The sequence below is a fragment of the Alligator sinensis genome, unplaced genomic scaffold (genome assembly GCF_000455745.1).
Source record: "Alligator sinensis unplaced genomic scaffold, ASM45574v1 scaffold606_1, whole genome shotgun sequence".
NCBI classification, from domain to species: domain Eukaryota; kingdom Metazoa; phylum Chordata; order Crocodylia; family Alligatoridae; genus Alligator; species Alligator sinensis.
The window spans coordinates 524,571-532,298 of record NW_005842472.1 but is presented as its reverse complement, the minus strand read 5'-3'; positions in this window follow the sequence as shown (position 1 = coordinate 532,298).

Here is a 7,728-nt window from a genome sequence, read left to right as displayed (position 1 = left end):
ACCGCGCAACCCCCTCCCCCCCCCCCCCCCCGCACGCGCTCGGCTCTCGGCTTGGCTCCCTTCCTCAGCGGGCAGACATGCCGCGCATGCGCAATGAGTTAACCTTCAACCAAGAACTGCGCATGCGCCATCGAGCGGTGCTGGGGGAGTGTAGTGTGCGTGCGTGGGGGGAATCCGTGTCGGTGGCTGCGGCTGTCTTGAGCCCACGCGTCTCGCTGGCGGTGACGCGCTGGGGCGGGGGGAGGCGGTGCACGGTGCTGTGTCCATTTCCACGCACACGGGCTCCCCACGCTGCATCTCCCGGGGGTTCTGCCCAGCCCAGAGGAGAGGTGCCGCCGCCCCGCTGCGCCTGTCTCTGCGGCCAGCAGCCGCGTCTTGCAACACAGTGAGCCCCGCACAAGGAAGAGCGCCTGGCTGTCAGAAGCTGGTCTCACCATCCTTTGGTCCCGTGAAAGCTCTCCCTACGAAATCCCTGCCTCTCGCTCGCTGCTGGGCCGTCACTGCTACACCATCGTTCACACTGCAAAGACACCCCCGTGTTGAAGCAAAGTGGAAAAGCTAAAAGATGCCAGCGATGACACTTGCCTTTTACGTGAAGAAACTGCAAGTCCAAAAGGGAAGCCGGGCCAGCCCAAAACGGCCTGCGGCTGGGGCGCTCTCCTGCGACCTCAGTCCTGATTTGGCCGAGGACTCTGCTTTTTTACAGCATTTCGTACGTTCAAAACCCAGTTCCAAAGAAGTGTGGCTCGGCGCTCAGCCTTTCTGCACGCTAGCTCCTGCCAGCTTCTTGCAGACCACGCTGAGGGGGGAAACTAATTGGTGAACTTAAGTTAAATATTTGATCGTGACAGACATGCTGAGCACTGCATCGGCACTTGGCAGAACTGGCAGAATCCCATTCTCCACGGTGTCGTTTAAAAGGCCTAAAACTTGGGAGTTTCTCTTGCTGGAAGGCCTTGCTTCCTTACCTACTCTCCTCCCATGCTAAAGGCCAGCCCCTTTGCTACTACTGCTGCCCCAGTCACAGTGCAAGGGCAAGAAAGGCACCAGCCACAGGTTCTGACTTAGACGGGGCTCCGGGCGTCTTTCCCATAGCAGGCAGAGAGCTGAGCAAGCACAATGGAGCAGGTGCCAGCACCGAGCCCAGCAGTGATTTGGATGGTGAGTGGAGTGTAGTGATGCTCCCCTCCGAGGCTTTGCCATGGGAGGTTCAACCTTAAGCGGGCAAATAGGGCAGTAGGAGCCTGTACTGCTGTCTGCATCTCGGCTGCAGTATCCCAAGTTCATATTGCTAGGAGACAAGCAGCAGGCTCCTGCTCAAGTGAGGAGAGGTGCAGGTAACACTTCCCAAATCTCGCATTGCTGTAAACCGGGTATTAAATAAACAACTGCAGCAGTTATCTGTGATATACTGGGCAAAAATAAAATCCTAATACTGACAGACCACAAACCTGTTTGGAAAACTACTTATATATGGTTAGAAATACTAGGGGGAAAGCCAATAAGCCATGTTCAGCATGTCTGTCATGATCAATTTTTTAGAAAACAAGAACTTAAATGTTTTTCAGTTTGTATAAGGTAACACAGATTTGGTTCTTGTCGGCAGTAATTGGATTCACAAATTAAATTTAGACTGGTTTAGATAAACGTGGTAATAAAGGTGATTAAAATTAGGGGTATGAATCAGGAAATCCTGGATTCTAGTCCTGTTTTTGCCACATGCAATCTGACTACCTACCATGAACACCTTGTTGTAAAATAAGGTTAACAGTTCTCTAATTATCTGTCAAGAGAATTATAAAGATGTGTTGCTGTTGGTACAGCTCAGAAAATATAAAGTAGTTTGTAAATGCTAAATATCATCACTAGCCTCATATATCAACTGTACGCTAAGTGTCTTGTTAAAACATGAAGCATTTAAAATGACTGAGGTAAAAACATATTTCAGAAAGAGCCATTAAAAAGATTTTAAGACCAACCCACTACTTTGAACTTCAGCTAGAACCACAAATCAAATTTATGCAGCTAGAAAACTCTCTCAAAATTATATTTTATGCTGCATGCAATGTCTGAGTAAGCCGCTAAACAAAACCAATTCTTTTTGCCAGTTGCAAGATATATTGGTCACAATTCTTTACCCAATTCTTGATTTCTAAAGAAAATCAGGGGGCTTCTTAACCCCCTGTGGGGCAGATCAGGCCCCTGCAGCCCTGTCATCTGGGGGGCTCCCCATGGGTCTGTGAAAAGCCCCATGGGCCAGAAGCCTGCACATTAGATTGGGCACATCTAATGGGGCTCAATCATATGGGAGCTCAATTAGATGGACTCAGTCCTGATGAATGGAGCTGAATTGAGGTGGCAGAGCCCTGATCCAGGGGCATAGGCTGAATGGAGGCAGCATGGGGCCCCAGAGCTGGAGCTGGAAAGGGGCAGTGCAGAGCCCTGGGATCTGATCCTGATATCCAGAGTCAGGTGGGAGGAGCGCAAGGCCCTGGCTTTTGATCCTGGTATTCAAGTTGCATATAGGCTGGCTGAGGCCACATGGGGCCTGGTCCCATGGACCAGCCCTACACCACTCAGCTGGCCCAGGCAAAAGTTTGAGCACCACTCTTCTGAAGTATTGACTCTTACTGCAGGCTGGTATTTCACAATGAAAAACATGCTCCCTAATTAGTTCCATGGTGTACTTAATGGAAATATAATATAGATGTGTATGTTAGGTGTGAATGATTACAGGTTTTTCCTCATCAAAAGCAACCACCTCTGGGAATTGCTATAGTTTACTATCAATGTGATAAGTGAAAAATCTAATAGTTATTGAAAGAAATCATGCTATAACTATATTGAACCTCTCCATTGCAGAAAACCTGAAACTATGATGTCAATAGAAATAAAAAGGTTGGGTTTTGTTTTATTGTTCACAAATAACTTCTTTATTATTTAGTGAAACTGTTGAATACTGTGTGTAATGAAAAAAGCATGAATGAAAGTGTAAATCATTCTTTGCAATTTGCTGTGTACAGTAGCCTTCATTCCATGATCAAATTCTTGCTTAAGTTTCAGCAACCTACATTTAATTATCTCTTTTTTTTCCATTTTAAATTGCGCTTCACCTCAGTAGCCTGTGTCTATAACTGAATTAATATCATGGCTCCTGCTAATGCATCCCTCTGTTTGACCTCTATCACCTCAAGTGTAGTTTGTGTATTTTTCAGTGCAGAGAGAGAGAGAAATGCTGACTTCACTTCTGTTCAAGCATGTTGAGTTTTTCTGCTCTTGACCCTCCAGAGAGTGTAAATGCATGCATTTGTCTTGTCCCCTCAGTTTTAGCAGAGTCAATAAGCAAACATTCTTTATCACCAATTATGCTGAGGATTTGCCCTGAAGTAGAGGGATTGTTTCCTTTATGTAGGCCAGGGCTACCCAAGTGGCAGTCCATAGGCCAAAGCCAGCTCATTATGTGGTTGAATCAAGTTTATATAGCACAGCATAGACATATCCAGGGTAGCTTTGCATGTATTAGCTCTGGAAACAGAATAACTGCAGTTGTACTGTGCAGTACCTGAAGAAGTAAACTTCTCTCAGAAGTTTCCAGAAGCCACTAATTGCTAGGTGCTTCAAGTATTGTACCAGAGTTAATTCAGTCCTGGTCATTCTGTGTTCTGGAGTATTAAAATTACCAATACTCTTGCTCACAGCATGAGCTATATGCGATAAAGTGATAGATTTAGTAGAAATGTACATTCTTATACTGACATTGAAGCTTCAGACAAAATCCTGACCCTGTGAAAGTCCAAAAATTCAGCTTTTGTGTTTACAACAGATATATCAGGAAAGTTCTGCTCCTTACACAAGGCAGTTTTAGTTTTATTTAAATACTGTTCTAGATACAGTTGTTCACCACAGCTCTGTCTGAATTCTTTGAGTACTAATATAGTTTCCTCTTAAGGAGTCCAAGTAGTCTAATCTGTAAAGCAACAGATTGAAAGCCATAATGATGCTGTTTCTAATCCTTGGTGATCTACCTAGCGACTCCATGACCTTTTCAAAGGCCATGGGCACAGGAACAGAGGCAAAGTTGGCAGCAAACTGCATCATAGCATGAATAAGCAGCCTCTGTGTTTGAAGATCCAAGAAATATAGAAGGCTCAACATTTAAGAAAGGTGTTTGAAAATTAAGAATTTCTTGCTCATCCATAGGTAAATTTGCCACTGTTGAAGAAATGCTATACTGTTTTCAGCAGTTTTTCTATCTGCAACAACCTGATTTATTCTGGATTAACCTACTCCTACATCAGTGGCTCAGGTTTCAAATCTCACTGCATGTCAGTTATCCCAAAATAAAACAGGCAAAATGGAGCTGAAATAAATTTTCAGCAAAAATGATGATCAGCTCTGCAAAATACAGGTAATGTAATATAATATATCAAGTTTTTCTTTCTATTTATTTACCTTATAAAAGGACTGTATTAAAATTACTTTTTTCTCTAAAAGTACCAATATCCTCACTATTAGGATCTAGCCTCTCCAAAGCAGTTGGACAGCTGGAAAGGGTGTGTATGCGGGGGGAGCGGTGACAAGGAAGGTAGAAAGAAGTCATTTTTGGTTATTCTCAAGGGCAACAGTCCCAAACTGTTTCAGACCAAAAGGCAGAAGTTTTACAACAGAGGATCTTCCACTTCAAATATAAAACACAAGCATTCAAATAAGAAAGACAAGCATAATCCAGCATTGGTATTGTCTATACTGTAATTGTGTAATCAGATTGGAGGGATTTTTGTTTTGTTTTTGTTCAATTAAACCAGTTCCATAAACAGCTTGAATGGAATAGAAGGTAAAATATTATCTTATTTAACTTTGCATGGTAACACTGCATCTATAGTAGTACATACAGCAGTACACAATTTTGGAGATTTCAGGGAATAGTTTGAGACTCTGTGGGCGTGTCTACAATACAGATAGAAAAAAAACCCAATGCCACATGGGTTTTTTTCCCACACTACTGCACAGTAGCGTCAGCATCACGGTTTGTGCCCACCGATCCTACCTCACCGTAGCACCGAGCTACAACAACGTAGCTCATTACTATGGCAATGTAGCGTTTCATGTAGATACACCCTGTAACACGTAAATATCGTAGGAAAACACCTTATTGTCAGCTGATAATGGTCTATTTGTACTTTGGAAGGGAGTGCTGGAGCTGGTATTTGCATTCTTTATATTATTTTATACACACATAAGGGATCCTAATATTACATACACAGACACCAGTGTAATGTGTGTGTGCAGTTAGTGTGGATGCTGTCTAAAACGTTACCTAACCAAAAGTGTTTTCTCAATTTTGTTTCTGCGTTTTCCTTGCATTCTGAGAAACTGTTAACAAGTATATCTGATACCTTGTTTTATATCACTGATTACTTTATATAACTAATTTGTATATGAACATACAAATCTCATCCTCACAACAAACACACAAAAAATCAAGCCATGCCCTGCTCCCCATTCTAATAACAAATACAGTTTCCATTAACAAGACTGAATTTCATGCATCCAAAAATCAAGTCCAGGTACCAGGGGTGATGCATAGGGGGTGCATGCCCTGTGTGTGGTGGTGCACCCCCTGCAAAAAGATGCCGCCAACACTCAGCAGTGCCTGCGGGCAGTCCCTGATCACCCCTGGCTGCCACTGCCGGCAACGCCTGCAGGTGGTTGCTGACCTGCTCACCACCCGCCACCAACAGTGCCGGCAGCATCTGCAGGAGCTTGTTGGCTACAAGTGTCCAACTCGGGATCCTTAAAATTCTGGTTTATTAGGCATACTGAAACACTATAATGAAGTCAAATCATAAACCTTGGGGCTGGTCCCCTCAAACACATACACATGCACACACACGCAGTAGCGAGCTACAAATGTTTGGGGATGAGGGGGCACCAGAGTCGAGTATACCTATCCCACAAGTGCTGGAGTCTGCCATCGATGGCCACTCGAGGCTTCTTTCAGCGTGGTGTTATCCTCCAGACGGGGTCGCTGACTGGTCCTTCTGGCTAGACAGGTCAGGTGCTGGTCAAGTTGGAGATCAAGAGGGCGCCCCTGAGGGTCACTTTTCACTGCTTTTTATCTGTCCTTGGCAGACTTCGGTGACTCCCCAGTTTTCAGGTTTGCCCAATCCAGGAGTCGTTGATCCTCGTGCGACTTCCCCCTCAGTGGCTACTGGATGGCCTCTGTCAGCCCCAGGGGTCATCCGCATGTACGTGCAGATTTGGGAGTCCGTTGATGAATTTACTGCTGTCATGAATAGGGCTCTGGGAGCGGTTGATCTGGAGATATTCAGCCCCCAAAGTTGGTCCCCAGCATTGGTTAACTCAGACCGGGGCTTCTAGCCCTTGAACAGTGAGGTTTAGAGAATTCCCAGTTGCTACATTGTGTCCTATTGATTTCTTCCGTTGGTTGATCTACTGTTTCCGCAGGTGTTAATTGCCACTTGTTACTGAAGCCCGCTACTGTGTTACGCATTCAATCACTGATTCACTCACTCTTTCAGAGGCCCACCTGATACAGGGAAGCGGGGGTTTGATTCCTGTCCTTGTTAACATTGTTACAGTATATAACTTACTTCTAAAACTAAAACACATTTAGTTAAAAGGTAAAGAGTATAAAATATAAGCTACAAGAGTAATGCCATGGCACACAAATAGATAAAAATACCAAAATACAAGGGGAGATACAAAATGCACACATACAAACTTTAAAACACAATTCCTTATCTTACAGTGAAAGAAAGAGGAAGGAAAAAAAGGTAGAAGAGGAGAAACATATCCAAAGAGGGGAAAGCAAATGCAGGCAAGAGGAAAAGGGGGCTTTCCGCTACAAGCTCACCACCCCCAGGCTGCTGCCAGGGTCCTGCTGCCACCGGCGCAGCCATGCCCTCCCAGCCACCAGGGGTCATGCCATTCATGCCAGGTACAAACATTATACTTTTACTGATATAAGTGAACAGAAGTTGGGTGCAGACTGGTTTAAAAATGGCAGAACCCAATCTGATGGCAGAACCCAATCTTGCCCCTTCTCCCGCCCCTCTACACACCACAGGGCAAATGCATGTTCTGTTCACTATTGATCTAAACTATACCATTAACAGAAAATTGTGTAACTTACATCAATTGCAACTTGGGCTTATGAATGTCTGCTGTTACCTCTCAGCTCTGTGTCCTTGGGGAACCCTGACACAGGACGCAGTCTGTCTGACTCACAAAAAATTCCCCCTCCCTCTCTATCTAAATGAAACTGATTAAGATGCAGTGGGAGACACACCTAAAACCCTCCAGATAAGGGTGACAAGAGTGAAATAACTGCCCTAGGTCTCATTTGCATCCTAGATGGAACCAGATGACAACTCATTTACATGGGAGATGGAGAACAGAAAGCCTGAAGCAGAGACTGCAGTGAATTCTGGGTTCAGAGAAGCAGGAGAGCACTGCATGATGGGGAATCTGTGCTCCAAATGCTAATCAACCCATGTTTACACACACCCAGCTCAGCATTTATCAGACCAATTCTAATCTGGATTTACAAAGGACTTCCCCCTCCCTCCCCCCCGACACACACACACCTCTAAGTTTAATAGGCATCTCGGGCCGTACATTCCCCGGTCCCACTATGGGAGGCCTATTTAAACTTGATTGACTAAAACTCGGTTGCCGGGTTAGGGAATGCTGAGGCAAGAGACC